This window comes from Sciurus carolinensis, chromosome 14 (genome assembly GCF_902686445.1).
Source record: "Sciurus carolinensis chromosome 14, mSciCar1.2, whole genome shotgun sequence".
NCBI lineage: Eukaryota > Metazoa > Chordata > Mammalia > Rodentia > Sciuridae > Sciurus > Sciurus carolinensis.
This window is the reverse complement of record NC_062226.1, coordinates 35,659,276-35,676,665: the sequence shown is the minus strand read 5'-3', so window position 1 is coordinate 35,676,665 and position 17,390 is coordinate 35,659,276. Positions and strand designations below refer to the sequence as shown.

At 32.9% G+C, this 17,390-nt stretch overlaps 1 protein-coding gene and 1 pseudogene across 2 annotated transcripts in view; one reads left to right on the top strand and one right to left on the bottom strand.

Annotated features, from left to right (window-relative positions):
• The window catches only part of Zcchc7 (zinc finger CCHC-type containing 7), a 230,164-nt gene that overhangs the window by 52,995 nt on the left and 159,779 nt on the right, over window positions 1–17,390 (top strand). The window lies entirely within an intron of this gene.
• On the bottom strand, window positions 7,076–7,397 carry LOC124964892 (60S ribosomal protein L36a-like; annotated as a pseudogene).

Here is a 17,390-nt window from a genome sequence, read left to right as displayed (position 1 = left end):
AATATGGGAAAATGGTTATGTTAGAAAAGCAGAATCTAAACATTATTATCTCAAGCAACAAAGGCATAGAAAATAGAAGTGATTCATAATTGGTAATTTAAATAAAGAATGTTTATGTCAAAGGACATTTTTATTTTAGCTTGATTCTTGTGTCACTTCTAATAACTCATGGACTCCTTTTAAGAAAAAGAGGGAAAGAGTATATTTTTCCCCATATAAAGCTTCTTTTTGCTACTTTTGAAGGGTTTGGGGTATTTGCTGTCTAGGACAATTGCTTAGTGTTTTACTAAGTGCCAGTAGCCTTAAGAATAATATCCTGTGGTTTACTGGATATAGTTAAGATACTGATCCAGCCTCGTTTTATTATCATCTTACCATGAGAATATATATAAATGCTCTCATTCTTTAGCATGTAAAATGTGTATTTCGTCTTCTCACTTGGAATTGTATCTCCAAAATAAGGTCTCTTGCTTATTTTGTGTTCTGGCAGCTCAAGCTTTCATTTTCTGTGACTTCTAACTGCTTCTGCTTCTGCTGTTTATCCCCTTTTCTAGAAGTTCTCCCCAATTTATAGCCTGTGTCCCCATCTTCCACACACCTGTTCCATCCCTTTCCTCATGGTAGAATTGTCCATCTTTCAGATCATATGATCTGATCAACCCTCAGGAATTGTATTTAAGATTATGCATTTTAAAAAATAATTTCTTAGTTTTGTTTAAATACTATTTTTGTAGAGGCTATTTTTTCTGTCTCTTATTGAAATATAATGAATGAGATTGAACCCAGTAGTGATGTAATGTTTGAATATAGCAATTTCATGTGCTTTAGGTAGATATTTCTTTAGCCTTATGGGTTAAATATTCTTTTATTAAATCAGCATGGAAAGTCAACTACACCATAAATTGTTGCTTCAATGCAAAACAGAGCCTTAGGTTTCAAAGAACATTCTGTAGTTAAGTATGCAGTCTTTTGGGATCTCTTCCTTGGAATATAAATGTATATTTTATTATTAGTAACACTGCTAAATGTTAGTTGCTGTCCTCAGCCTCTGACTATGCTTAATAGCATTGCAGTGTCCTTGCTGTGTAAGTCATATGAGGTTCATTGAAGCCAAAGCTATTTAGGGAAGAACCAAAGAAACACAAGACATGTAAACCCCCAATACTATATCATAGTTATGAATGCTATAAATGAGAAGACAGAGATCAGCCTGCACTGTAGCACTCAATATAGAACTAAGGCCTTGGACACATTGACTGTATATTAAGATAACCTGGAGAGTTTAAAAAAACTACTAGTACCTAAATCTTGTCCCAGGAATTCAGATTAAATTGGGACCTGGACAACAGTATTTTTAAAAGCTCCTATATCTTCTTCTAATAGTTAGCCAAAATTGAGACCCTCAGTTTTGTACTAACTTTGAAAGCAAGGAGCCAGGTCAGAAATAGCTACAGACTTGGAATAATCACTGTACCTAGTGAAACAAAGAATAATCTGTGCAGTATGGAAAGCATAGCTGGATTGTTTCTTGATTCCTCCTGCCCCATTGAACCATACCTATACCTAAAGAGAAACACCATTAAAATTGTTATCTTCAACAGTGAAGTGTAGCAGTATATCATTATAGAAGTTCTATAGTTTAGAAAAGTATAAATGCAGTTTTTGTGAAGACTAAGGTTAAGGTAGAACAAAATAAGACAGGTGATCAAGACTAGTATCATCAGTGATGTCATGTTGATAGCATTTTATTCTTGGTAAGATGTAGTGAGAATCACCCTCACTACTGAGGTCTTCTTCCTTACTATAGTGTTGCAATAAGAAGGCTCTTACCAGATGTGACCCCTTGACCTAGGACTGTCCAACCCTCCAGAACTGTAAGAAATAAATTTCTTTATTAATTCCCAGTTTGTGGTATTCTGTTATAGTAACACTAAACAGACTGAGACAGTAACCTTAATCCTAACTAGTAATTAACAGAAAATGATGCCTTGATAGTTAAGACATTGTACTGATGAGTATGATTTCTAGCTAGCTTCGTTAATTGACCCATGACAGGGTATGGATATGTCACTCTCTTTGGAAAACCAAGGTAGGTTCACTCCCTGTAGATTAGAACACTAATAGTATTTGTCTTTATGATTTAGAGCATAGTTCAGTGTTTTACTATTTCAGTGCCCTGCAAAAAAAAAAAGGTTTAACAGGAAAAAAAGAAACGAGGTAAAACTATGAAAGGAAGAAAGGAAAAAAGGGAAAACAAAGAAAAAGGAAGAAAGAAAAGAAAAAAATGATTGGCATGTAAGCCCATTTATTTCAAATTATGTGGTTGGGATGATAAAACTCAATTACAATTAGAATGTAATAAAAGAAGTAGCATTGGTATATGATGTTGGAATAATTCATCTTTAATGTAAACAGTGATATGAAGTTCAGCTGTTGCAGCAGAAGTATTTTAGAAATACCAAGTAGTAAAAAGTAAATTTGGGATCACTATTGAGAAAATTAAGTAGCCATTAGATTTTTTTGTGTATTTGTGAAAATAAATTTGAAGGCGTTTTTGAAACCTTAACAACTCTGTAGGAAACTACAAATGAGTAAAAGGGGATGGGCTTTTAATAAATAGGGTGATTTGACAAGCTTTTACTTGTGGTGTTCCTATTGTATATCAAATTAATGACTTGTAATGATGAGTGAGAATAATTTATTTTGCAAATCAGGGTAATGTTTGTCTGTTTTTGATGTGTTTTATTTAACTTTCTTGTTACTCTCATATTCTTAATAGTGTGTGGTCATTGATTCTTTGCTCTTTGTCATGATATAATATTTAGTTCTTTTTGTTAGTCTGAGTTTTATCTTGATCTTCAAAATAACCAAGCATGGTATTTACATGAAGCAGATAAGCATGACCCATGTAAATCTTCGTTGAGTCCCTGAGCGTGTGTTTTTCCCCCCTTTTTCTTTTTAAAAAAATTATTTTTTTTCTGGCAGCCTTAATAATGTTTTCATAAAATATGATCGATTTATAAGTCTGTTTAACATGCCTTTCCCTTTTTGTCTTAGTGCTTTGCTTCTAAGTTGCAGATGCAGTGACTGAACAATACGCTGTGTGGTGTGACAGGTAAATTTCCCAATTTACCTGCCGTAATAGTGTGCTGTGTAATGCCATTCAATCATCTTTGAATTTTACTTGCCTGATTAGTTGAGTGAAGCAGATTTTCAATTTAAATGTAACTTCATCTGCTTGATTAAAAATGTAACAGAACATTATCTGCTGCAAATAAATTTCAGTGGAAGAGATGATTTTGCCTGTTTAAAAATAACATCTGTTTATATTGGCTGGAAGCAGACGATTAATACCTCTCTAATTTCGAGGTTTACCAGTCCAGCTCACCTGTCTCTTTGCATGGATAGTTGAAATTGATGGCTGTCGAGTATAAACATTTACCTGTTGATGTTTAGTTGATGGATTTCTTTTTTAAGGATAATACAGAATCCCATCATTGGGCATTCATTTATTTGCTGCTCATCAAGATGATTGACAGTTTTGCCAACAACATGGAAAAAGGATCTTCCTTCATGATGCATACGAGAAAAATTTTACCCCTCAGTGATGAGTGCCCTATAGTAGAAAAACAGATTCTTGTGAATTCCTTTTCATAGTTGGTATTTATTTGAATTCTGAGTTTAGAGTCCATGAGTATAAATTTAAGTCAAGTGTGTAGAAAATGAGGGTAGTACTCCCCTGCTGGCATCTTTCATCCAGTGATTATGTGTGTAGGCCATACCGACAAGAAAGGAGAAAGATAGGGAAAACCAAAACGATTTTTTTCCTTCAGCGTTTAGCATAATGTTAGGCATGTACTAGACCACTCAATAAATATTTATTGAATTTGAGTTAAAAATTAGGCCTAGAGTATATTCAATATTCTAAAAATGTAACAAACAAGATTTAATCATTTAAACATAGTTTAAAAACTATAACAAAAAGAAATTATCGAACACTGGCTTGTCACTTTTTTTAAATGAACATTTTCCTTTAGGAGCTTATTGAAAGTATAGTTTTAAATACAAAATTTTGTAGCAAATTTATCTGGGGGGAAAAGGCATTGTTTACCATTAATTTTCCTGACTGGTAAAACTGAGTTAAAAAAAAAATGTACAAATTTCTAACTCTAGTAAGGTAATAGTACAGTTCAGTGGTTCCTAGTATATTTGGTCTACAATAAAACAATATTTGTTTTTTGAAAACTGGTGTAGTTCTAAGCTACACCAAAAACTAGTCTTTTTAAAAATTTTATTTATTTATTTTTATTTTTAAATTTTGCAGTGCTTGAACCTATGGCCTCACACATGCCAGACAGGCACTCTACCACTGAGCCACATCCTCAGTGCTTTTTTTTTTTAGTCTGTTTTGAGTGATATGAAAAACATAAAATTATACATACAAATGGTGGTGTTTTAAAAAATTTCTTATTCTTTTTAGTTATACATGACAGTAGAATGTATTTTGATATATCATACATAGAATGTCACTTCCCATTTTTGTGGTTGTACATGACATGGAGTTACACTGATTGTGTATGCATATAAAAACAAGAAAGTTAACGTCTGATTCATCCTACTGACTTTCTTATTTTCATCCCCTTATTTCTCCTGTTCCCCTTTTGTCTAACCCAGTGAACTTCTAGGTGGTCACTTTTTTTTAATGCTTAATTTATTTTGGGAGAAGATTTTGAACATATCACTTAGTTGTAGAGAAATACATTGTTTTGATAATATTTTTGTTGTCCTTTCTCATTAAGTAAATTAAAGTATTAGTGGTTCGAAAGTCACTGAATTGGTAGATTGCAAGCATTTGTCCCAATTGTGATATTAAGGAGTTCTTGGCCATATAATGTGTAATTTGAATTGAAATTATATTTTTGAGGCAGATATTTGAGGGGATTTCATCAAATTGTTTTTAGTCAATAATCAAGAAAATTGGTTTCCCAAATATGTAAGATTTTTAACCTTCAATCAGTTTTGTGGATGATTTAGATGTTTTATTTACAAATGTAAAATTTAGGGGTCAAATCTTTTCAGATTCGTCAGGTTAATCTTGAATATTTAGCAGAAAAATTTTGCCATAGTGTTTTGAGAGAACAGCTCAAACTGTAAAAATGTACAGAAATATAAATATATTTGGCATGTTCTTCAATTACAAATTTGTAATTTTATCATTGTAATAAATTGATTTAACCTTATTTAAATACTTAAATGTAAGATGTACAGGCTTTTTATTTTTTAAAAGATCAATGTAAAACAGAATATTATATTTGTTAGCTTTGTTTGTTTCTTGTCCTTCTTGTTTTTTCATGGTTTGCAAAAGGTAGATGGAATTTTTGTTTTATTTGTCCAGATAATATTGAATTTGTAGAATGAACAAACTCAGCAAAAACAGTTCATAACTAAAGAAGAAGGTATACAGGTTGAAAATCCAAAATATCTAAATCTAAAATGTTCTAACCCTGAAAATCCAAAATAACTAAGTCTGAAGCTTTGAGTTCAACATAATGCCATAAGTAGAAAAATTTTGCACTTGATTTCATGTGACAGAGTTGCAGCCAAAATGCAAGTGTACCAAAACATTGTATAAACCTATCTTCAGGCTATGTATATAAAGCATATATGAAATAACTAAATGTCATTTTTAGACTTGTTTTCCACCCCCAAGATATCTCATGTATATGCAAGTATTCAAAATCCAGAAAAATCTGAACTCTAAAACCCTTTTGTTCACAAAATTTCAGTTAAGAGAAATTCAACATGTATTACTTGAAATTTATATTATTACTTAGTCTGACTTCAGGGTCTATGAGACAGACATCTACTCGTTCCTCTATGATTTAACTTCACATCTTTGTCATGTATTTTCAAAGGGGATGAAGAATGTTCATAATTGGCATTATTTCTAATAACCAAGACTTGAAAATAACCCAGATGTCAGTATTTGATGAATGCATAAATAAAATGTGATATAGATGTTTTCTTATTTTTGTTAGTACATTGTAATTATATGTAATGGTACTATTCACTTTTGCATATTTCTACATGCACACAGTATAACAATATAATTGGAAAATGTGGTATATTCTTCCAATGGAATATTATTTAGCCATAATAAGTAATGAAGCATTTCCTGGAGATGTAGCTCAGAAGTTGCTTACCTAACTTGCCTAGGCACTGGGTTTGATCCCCAGCACCAAAAGAAAAGAAAAAAAGAAGGGAGTATGAATAAATGTTACAATGTGGATAACTTCAAAAACATGCCAAGTGAAAGAAGCTAGACACAAAGGATCACATATTCTGTGATTTTATTAATGTGAAATGTCCCAGATAGGCATATTCATAGAGATATGGTAGATTAGTGGTTGCCAGGGACTGGCAGGAGATTGAATGGAGAGTGCCTGGTGAGTACAGGGTGTGTACAAGATGTTATGGAATTAGATAGTGGTCATGATTGCAACAGCTTTGTGAGTATACTAAAAACCAATGAATTTACCCTTCACAAAGGTGATTTTTTTTTTTTTAGTAGATGAATTGTATTCATTAAAAAAGAAGGGAAAATATATAAATTGTTGGTTTATAGAGAGGTTATTATCAGAAGAGTTTGTCATTGTTTATTCTTCTTGACATTTAAGGCTTTAATCTGATGCTGAGAGAACTGAAACTCTTGACTGACCTTTTTATAAAATTTTTAAAAATTACAAAATTGCAGTTATCAGCCTTTTATAAAATTTGGAGAGTAGCATCTTAATTTCTTTGATTATACAAGTACCTTTATCTCTTTATTATCAACATTATTTTGGCTTATGTGTTTTTATATATCTTTTAAAAACCACAGTTACCTTGTAGTTCAAAAGCTATGTATAAGATAGGTTTGAGGAAAATCAGGTTATTCTGAAACTGTGCTGTCATTTTAACTTTTTAATTTTTAATTTTTTGAATATGATTATATCGCTGTTATTTATTTCTCAACAGGTAATTTTTCTAGCTTCAATATTTTCCCCTCAAAATAAAAGAAAAAAAATCAAAAGCTTTAAAACTGGATCACTTGGCCCTTTCTCTTCTTGTCTCCTCCCAGTTCAAAATGCTTGCATCTCTTGATGGACAGCATCCTCTTGGATCCTGCAGTTTGGCTCAACGCATTCAAGTCTGAGCACGATCATCTTCGTGGTTTTAGCCTTCTTGCGGAAAATTGGCCTCGTCTGCCCACCGTAGCCCCTCTGTTTCCGATCATAGTGCCTCTTTCCTTGGGCGTAAAGGGAATCCTTGCCCTTCTTATACTGGGTCACTTTTTGAGGGTGGCGCTTGCCACACTTTTTACAAAAAGCCCTTTGGGTTTTAGGTACATTGACCATCTTTACAGTAGCGGTGTCTATGCGATGAAAACCAGAGATCTTGCGACCTCAGCCTTCGCCCACGCTCGCGCCTAACACGTTATTCATTTCCATTTGTGAGATTGATGGCCTTTAGGGTAGATTGTAAATAAGTTGTTAATCTGAAATCATTAGGGAAGTAAAAGTAATTTTACATAAAAAATTAATGTAAATATTTGTGAAATGTAAATATATTCTAACAAGTTATTTTGACTAAAAACTAGCATTTTTTGGATTAAAATCTTATAAATCAGCATTAGCTTTGTAAAACGTTCATGTGATTGAAATTAGACATCTCAATAGTACAGTATGTACCTTTTGAAATTGAGAATGTTCACTTTGTGACTCAGAGGAAAAGATAGATACTTGAATATAAAATATTAGTTCAACTTTCAAAATCAATCCAGTGTAAAATATTGGTTGCCTTAGAGGTCAGTCATACTGAATTGTATGCTTTATTATTTGAGATGAGGTTTATTTTCAACCTGCTGCAGAAATCCTTTACCTTCAGTTATATTTTAAGCTGCTTGAGTATATTCCTAGGTTAATTCTAGCAGTTCTTGGCCTCCATAAGCATTATTAGCAAGTTTTTTCACCTTCCCTTCTTTTAATTCACTTGAACTGAAGTATTTTGACCTACAAAAATAATAGTTTGCTTCAGTTTACTGTAAAAATATGACAGTAGAGCAGATATTTCCTCATTGTTCTTTGTTGAGTGGTTTACATATATTAACTGATTTCATTTACACAACAACCCAACAAAGTGGTACTAATATCTTTTATTTACAGATGAGGAAATAACTGTGAAGAGGTAAATTCACATGCCCAAGTAAGTGAGATACTTGGGATTTGAACCCAAGCCACCTTGCTTCAGAGCCCAGACATTTAAAATGACAATGCTATGTCGCCTTTGTAGTGCTGGGTATTGAACCCAGGGCTTCATTTGCGCTAGGGAAGCACTCTCTACTACTAAGCTAAGTTCCCAACCCTGTCTTCTACTCTTGATCCTGTCTCCTCTTAACCTTTTGGTAGTTTTGGAAATTCAAGCCCAATTCCTTTTCTTGCCTTAAACCCTTCTTTTTTGCCTACACAGTGAAGGGTTAGTGAAGAGTTGATCTGTAATTGTATTATGTTTGTATTGTAATTTTGTATTTTTCTTGTTGTTTCTACCTGTAGGGATACTCAGTCTTTCAGCATAATCTATTATATTGATGTTCATCCTTGTGTGTTACTTTGTAAATTTTAGAAGCCTTCTCTAGTTCATATCTGTTAAGCTAACACTTTTTGAATGATTTTGTGTTAGACCTTATTATGAAGCAATTAAATATGTATAATAATGTTAACCAAAGTGAGCTAAGAATCAACTTAGTGTGTGTCATCTGAAGATTCAGACCAAGTACTTTGGCTCACTGGTAAAGTAAGTTATTTCTTGTTTTATTTAGTGCTTAGTGGCAGTTTTTCTGATTGTCATTATGGGCTTGCATCCAGGGAACAATCACTTAATAAAAATATGCCTGAGCTCGAAGAGTTGGAAGTGCTCTACTTTTCACTGGTAGGGCCTAACAGAATTTTTTTTCTCTCCTGATCTGTCATCCATTCTGAAGCCCCTGACACCTCTCTTTCTGGAGTTCTTCTTTTTTATTCTTGGTATTAGTAGGGAAATAGTATCAGTACCCTAAAGAAGGAGATTGGTTTTAATTCTGTGTTTAAATCACCCTGGTGTTTTCATACTTGTTTAAAATTGTAGTCTGTTGCAATGGTGTGTGGATCTGGTATGTTAAAGGGACAATTTGATATACACTGCATTAAAAGCAGTAGTTGGACTGATAACATCTAGGTTATGTTGTGGGTTTCTTACATTGGGTGAAATGACCTTGGACAGTAGACCTCTTGGACCCAAGTAACCTGAAATTTTGTCTTAAAGAAATAAACCAAAGCTGCAGTTTCATTTCAAAATACAGAAGAGCTGAGGCCAAGTACTTTGGGTAGTTTTTGAGTTTGAGAATGAAATCATACTGTATTAAATTAATATCATTAATGATTTTTTAGCATATAAAGCTATTTGTCTAGTGTTAGATTATCTGTAGTCTCAGAGATCCATTAACATAGTGATAGATGGGTACTGGAGTTCTCATGTTATTTTGGTATACTAGTCTTAGGAAGCAGCCATTGTATAATGGAGTGTTAGTTTTATTATTGTTTACTGTTGCCATTAGATGTTCTTATTACATATAGTTTGATTTGAAAATAGAGAAGTTAATTATGAAGTGGTTCCAAATTTCTAAGTTGTTTATGGGAAATTTTTAAAAATATATAAAAGTGGAAAAGATAACAGATTTCCCTCTGTGTCACTTGTCATTAGTAGTAAACAACTCATGACTATCTTGTTTAATCTACATCTTTACTTTTTCCTCTCCCTTCTGGATTTTTAAAAAAGCAAATCCCAGTTACTAATTATTTCATCCATAAATATTTTAATCTTTATCTAAATGATAAGAATTAAACTACTGTTTCACATCTGACATTTGTAAATGTCAGGATAATTAACAAATTCTAAGGCAAGATAAAAGTAATTAATGGATAAATCACTAAAATAATAAGTTAATTTAAAATCATGATCCTAATAAAGAATATTCATTGTTGGTTATTATATCTAAATATCTGTAGGTTTCCTTTTCCTGCTATGGCTGGGCACAGTGGTGCACGCCTGTAATCCCAGTGGTTTGGGAGGCCGAGGCAGGAGAACTGCAAGTTCATCCCTAAGCAACTTGGCAAGACCCTGTCTTTAAACTAAATAGAAAAAAGGAGCTGGGGATGTGGGACAGTGGTTAAGTTCCCTTGGTTCAATCTCTGGTACAAAAATAATACAACAAAAAACATGTTCTAAGTCTAGGGATATAGGGTCAGTGCTTGCCTAGTGTGTTCAAGACCCTGTGTTTGACCCACAGCACTACCCAAAAAAAAAAAAAAAAAAAAAAAGGTTCTAAACATGAGTAATGATACATATTTAGGTCAATGTTATTTATTTATGTCTAGATTTTTATCCTCTACTTTATCCTGGCCCACCTCTTGTGGACTGCATGCATATAAATCTTGAAATTTGGGGCAGGAGAAATGAAAGAGGTTAATCTACTTCTAAGACTGACATCATTTTCAGAATAACTGACTCCAAGAATGAGCAGAATAAATTATATTTAATAGCTATGAGAGATGGATTTTTATAAACTTTTATCCAAAGTAACAGGTTCTCAACTTCAGTGTAAAGGGTGTTATGAAAATGTAAAGTTCATTAATATGCTGTATATTTTTATCCCCTTGAATGTAATTTAGAGATTATATACTGTAATAGGATTTATGACATTATACTGTTTAATCTTTAGGGTGTTACAAACACATTGAGGACAGTTGGCAGTAACTGAGGTTTGCCTGCATTTTAAGAATGTATTAGTATTATTGAATATCATACATTTTAGTTAAAAGCAGACAAAATTTATGCTGCTTCAATGTTTATAGATTCAAAGATAATATTTTTCTGCAGACCAAGAATAAAATCTTTAAGAACTAACCAGATTAAAGATGAAATGATCTATCTCTAAGGTTAGGTTTTAATTAATACATGGGGGAAGATATTGACTTTTCTTCAAAGTGTTTGTTTCTATGTATCTGAATTTGCACATATTCAATAACCTAGGATATATAAAATGAAACAATCTCTTCAATTTGGCATTCAAAAATTCTGACTTACAAAAGATAAGTTTATTGTTCCAGTATGAATACCTTGCTATTCTAAAATAAGAGAAGAAAAACAATGTTCCAATGAAGGTTTTTCTTTTTCCTTTTTCTTTGTGCACAGCATGTATATTGATTTTACCAGCATTAAATGTCTTTTATTTGAGTCTTTAAATTCATTGCTCAATTTTTTTAGTTTATTTTAATACATTACTTATTTTTTAAAGTTGAATTTGAATATTTTAGATTTCAAACTTCTAAAGGACAAAGAATATATCTTTTCAGTGTGTGACCTTGACAGTATCATGCACAAGTAGGTACTCACAAGGTCTTTGATGTACTTGTTTCCACTTAGGGAGGAGAGAGGATCAATGGAAAGAAATGGGGAAAATGGCTTTGCTATTAAAGATCAATGGATATCTGATTTTTCACATAGTTACCCTTATTTAAAAGTTGAAAGTGGCAGTTATGAAGTCTTCTTGCCTTCTTGTGTTGTGTGTGGAGTTATTTCTCAGTTGTTTGATATATTTTTATCTGAGGTATTATATTTGCATTGAAAACTTCATCAGATTCTGTAACACCTTTTGCTTTGTTTTCAAATAGAATATAATTTAAAGATGTCAAGAGAAGGACAATAACCATTTCTTCCCTCATTTTTAATGTACTAAATTTCATTCTCATGTCATATTTCTTATCCCTGAAGAACTTTCTTTGGCAGTTCTTTTAGAGCAAGCGTGTCTGCTGGTAGTAAATTCTCTTAGTTTTGCTGCATCTGAGAGTGTCTTTATTTAACCTTCATTTAAGGATATTTTCCCTAGAATTCTGGTCTCACAGTTCATTTTTTAAAAGCATGAAAAATGTTATTCTACTTCCTATTGATCCTCCATCTTTTTTGTCTGGTAAGATTGCATGCTTTCTATTAATTTATCTTCAAGTTCACTGATGATTTCTTCCGTCATATCATTCAGCTATTGAACCTATACAGTGAGATTTTCGTTTGGTTATTGTATTTTCCATTTTCCATATCTCTGAATTTTCCATTTGGTTCTTCTTTATGTTTTGTTTTTTCAAAATTTCTTTCCATTAATTCTAAGAGTGTCAGCACTTACTGGAACATTTGCATGACAATGGCTTTAAAAATCTTTTGTTATCTTATTTCAGTGTTGTTATCTGTTAATTTCTTGTTCCTCATAAGTTGAGGTTTTCCTGATTCTTCATGTGTCAAATTATTTTGGACTATTTCCTGACAGTGTACGCACAATGATACTCTTTGTCTCCATCAAATCCCCTGGTGAATGTTGATATTTTTTTTTTTAGTAAGTAGTCAGTGCACTTGGGTTCAGGTAGCAAGTTCTAGCCAAACTTCTGTGGGTTGTGCAGTTTTCTTTTACAATCTGATCTATCCTACATGTGTGCCAAATATTGGTCTACCTGGTAACTGGGTAGTTTTCTATTGTAGAGTTCAGTTTTCCAGCTTCAGCATACATAGCTTGAGTTGAGGAGTAAGCACAGGAATTTATAAACAACTTTTTGGGGTAATTTTCTTTTCATGGTCTCCTTGGTGTGTTTTGATTACTTGGGCCTTTCTATTTGGTCTTCCAGCCTCAGAGCTAGGACTTTCATTACCCACTTCTGATGCACTTACAGCTGTGCCTACAGCTGTGCCTGCATCTGAGGCCAAGGATCAGGAAGACAGAAAAAAATAAGCTGGAGTTTGGGGCAGTCTTTTGAAGAGGAAGGTTTCCTCCCTCAGGGTTTTAGACTCTTGCATGTGTCATTGCTGCTACCATCACCTTATCCACCACCATCCTAAAATTGCTTGGGGACTTGGGTAGAAGAGACTATTGAAAAGAAGAAAAGTTAATGCTCAGGCATTAATAGACTGCTTTCCTATCCCTCAGCCTAGAAATAGAGGGCTTCTTCTGGAGTTCACTCTGTCTACCCAAGTGTCTACTTCCAGAATTTGACCTTTGAGTATAGGCCAGGGATCCATAGGGGGAAAGTGATAAACTTGCTACCAGTTTGATGGTTGTTCAGAGTCTGATCTTTTCAGTCTTCCCAAACTAGCTAACTTTATGCTTTCTATCCAAATTTTACACTTGCATTCCATGGAAAAGGCAGAATAGAGTGTGCTTATTCCATTTTACCTGGAGTTAAAACTTCTGGTATATTTTTGAAATCACTGAAAATCTTAAAACAAGTGAAGCAGTTCTAACTAAAGGGCATGGATTTTTCTTATTCTTTGATTTCCTGTCTCATATTGTTTAAGATTACATGTGTTAGAATTTATACTAGGAAAATTAGCCAATTTGTTGGTGTGTTTAATGTGCAAATTTAGAGAAGCATTTTGAGCTATGAAGCAGTTTGCATTTTTAGTTAAGCAGGGTAAAGAAATATTTTCCTAAGGGAAAAGTACTTTTATTTTTGTGTCTTTCTGATTTGTCATAAGTAAGATTCCAGTCCAACTATCTTACAGTTATTTTCTCACAAGTCATTTTTGTTTGTTGGAAGTACAGTGGGTTTCTTTCTTTCTTTCTTTTTCTTTCTTTCTTTTTCTTTTTTTGAAAAATCATCAGTTCATTTTTCAAAAGTATATATATTTTTTCTTATTCTTATTTCTTCTTACCTTTTTGTCCTTTGTATTTCTTCATGTTCTTTACAACTCCTTCCCACACCCCCTGTGTTTCTGCTAAAATGGGTGGATAGAAATTATGTAGGGGTGCTGCTCTGAGAGTAGTTTGAACTCTGATTGAGAGAATAATCCTGCTCCCTCCCCAAAGGCTGTCTGCATCAGCTGTCCCCCTGGCTAATTAGAATTCCAAAGAGCATTAATAACCATTTAAATTAATCCGATTATACCTGCAATTGCTAAAGGTGAGGTTCAGGCTTTTTAACCCCTGTTAATGAACACAAACATGAACCAAAACTGGGTAGGAATTTTACATTTTATTTTCATTTTTGCCCAAAAGTAAAAAAAGAGACCATTCACTTGCTTCCTTGGAGCAATCTAGTTTTCAGTAATACAAGGAAATGCTGCCTTCATCAGGAGACCTAAGCTAAATAGCTTGATTAGTGAAAATACATTTTGCATTGTTTGTTAAAGTCCTTTGAGACAGAGATGTAGAAAACCACCTAACAGTGAATAATCCTTTAGTTAAATGCAAAGGTGATATAAAAGAGCTAAAAATTCTCTTGTAAAATCTTAATTTTTCAACAGTAATTCAACAGTAACAGTTTCCCAAGGTGCACTGTGCAGATGGTTAAACAAGTGTACTTTCACAATTTTAGATAAAAAAAGAGTAGAAACTGACCAGTTATAGAGTTAGAAGCCCTACACGTTATCTGGGCCAGACTTCCTCATGTATAGGCAGTCTTTCTTTAATGCCGTGATCTAGTCACCTAGCTTCTGTGGAAACATCTCAGTAGCAGAAAGTATTAAAAAGGCAACCCATCCAATAATCAGATGACTTGTTATTGTTAGAGAATTCTGATCTGAAATTAATAAATAATAAACTATTTTTTTTTCTTTCATTTTGCCCCTTGAGCCATAGAGAATTGTTTCAGTATATCACATTTCCCCTGTCCCCCTTTACCTGTTCTGGCCATACTCTTATAGTAAATGTCTATTACACCAAAGTTTTTGAAATTTAAAAATGTACTAGAGAATAAAATGTTTAGTAAATAGTGCAAAAGCAACACTTGATACATGGTTGAAATTGGAAAATTTTAAAGGAAGGAAATGAACAGTAGGATGAAACATTTCTTTCCGTGTAATAGGTTATGTCTCAAAGAACTATTCTTTTAAGTGCTGATGTGTGTGCCAGCTGTGGAAAGTGTAGATTCAAGGACTAAGTAAGAAAATTTAATTGGTTTGAGAAAAAGACATCTTCTGAAATCTGCACGGCACTCCTTCAACAAAGATATCTTTTAGTCAATAGATGTCATCCCCAACACCTGTCTAAAATAACTCATTTCTTTTCCTGATTACCACTTATAGATTTTTCCCTTTAAAAAAAAAACTTTACACAAAATGTAAACTTCATACATTGGGATTATTCTTTGGTCTGGATCTTTTCTTTGAATGAAATAAGCTTTGGGATGCTTATTTAGATGTTCAATGGAACAGTGTGGAGAACAGTAATTGTGTTTGGGCTAAAGAATTAATCCACTTAGTCATGGGAAGCATTACTTAGCTTTTTCTTAGTAGCTGAATTGTGGTGCAACTTAGGGGCTATTTTAGGATTTTATCCTCAAATAGAAACTTTTAGAAATGAAAGTTTATTTGTATTGATGAACATATGCTTTTGAATAATGACCTATTGATTTAATTTCAGTGAAAATAAAATTGTTTTTAATTCACAGTTCATATTTTATGTTTATGAATTAAAAACTACATCTTTGTATTGCTCAAATTTAAAAACAAACCAGTATCTTTCAGTTAGAAAAGTACCTTCTAACAGATAAAATGGTTTAATAAAATTAACCAGAGTGGCTTCAGGAAGGAATTGCAACTTAAAAATTTTTTGATAATTACAATAAAATTACTTTTATCAACAGTAGTTATTCTCCTAAAACAGAAAAATTTGCTGCTTTTCACATCTAGCAGGCCAAAAAAGATATTCAGAAAAGTCTTATTTCCTCCTCAGAAGAACAATGATCCTGTGTCTTATATAAAACATTCCTTTAAATTGTTTAAATAATTGGACAAAAGAGAATTTCTCAAGTGATATAAGCTGCATATATGCCCCTACTGTAATACCATCTGCCAGGATCAACAGCCTGAAAAAAATATGGTAACCTTTTTTTTTTTTTAAACTTAGTGCTTATCATAGCTTGTTTATGTTGTTCGATTTTCCATTGTTTCAAATACATTTTATATGCAGTATAAATAAACTTTCTATATGTCTAGCACAAGGGTGAACTCTAATGAGATAGATGGATATATGAAAGATGGAAAAAAAGTTATAAGTTTGCCTATTATGGACATTTTATACAAGTAGAATCATCTAATATGTGGTTCCTTGTGACTGACTTCTTTCACTTAACTATGTTCATCCATGTTACGTATCTATCAGAACTTAATGCCTTCTAATGGCTGAATAATATTTAGTTGTGTAACTGTACCACACTGTATTTCTCCATTCATCTGTTGATGAGCATTTGAGTTGTTTTCACTTTTTGGTTGTTAACAATAATGCTGCTGTGAAAACCTGTGTACAAGTTTTTCATGGACATGTTTTTAATTTTCTTGGGTATATACCTGGGAGTAGAATTGCTAACTCTTACTTATTCTCTCTCTCTTGGAATATACAGTTTATTGTTTGCTTAGTTACTCTTTCCACTCTTAGTCTCATTAGATTTCACCAAATCAGACTTTAGTTACTTCCCTGATCACCCCCCTGTCTTTCACTGAGGAAATTTTTTTTATTTACCTTTCAAGGCTTGGGTTGATTCTGTCTCTTCTGTAAGATCTTTGCCAGCCCTAACCACCAAATAATTGTTTTTGTATTGATTTTTAGAACTTGACTCATTGCTGTTATATCAGATTTTATGGTAGTTATATAATGTAATAATGCATATTTGTCTCACTGCATGTTGAGTTGTTTTGAATATAAGTATTGCTAGGAATCTGCATTTCTTTATTGTATATCAAAATGCCTAACACAAAGCACTCAGGGTTTGTTGGTTAACTTTTAAAATCTTCTTGTTTGGTTTCCCCATGATATAAATAAATGCACCTTACGCCTGCTCATTTTCCTGCTCCTTAAACTGGCATTCAAGGCTTTATAGTTTCAATCCAGGCAAACCAAAGTACTCATTTTGCTAGATTCTTCTCACTTTCTAGCTTCCTCATTTTTTTCCTACTTTCCCTTCTGTGCACAATGCTCCTTTCCACCCTGTCTCAGTCTTTAGATAGCCTTCCTACCCTTCAAGCCCATTTGTGGATCAGGCCATTAGGTATATTTCTAAATGATATTTAAGAATTTTCATATGTTCCTATGGCCAGCCTAAGCTTTAGAAACCTTTTACTATATTTATCTTATTCTCCAAGGGTTGTACCAAGTATATTTAAGCAATCTCTACTCTTCAAAGTAGGGACTTTATAACTTTTTTTTTTTTTTTTTTTTTTTTTCACGGTGCTGGGGATTGAACGCAGGGCCTTATGCTTACGAGGCAATCACTTTACGAACTGAGCTATATCCCCAGCCCCTGGGACTTTATAAATTATTGGTGCAAATCACCTAC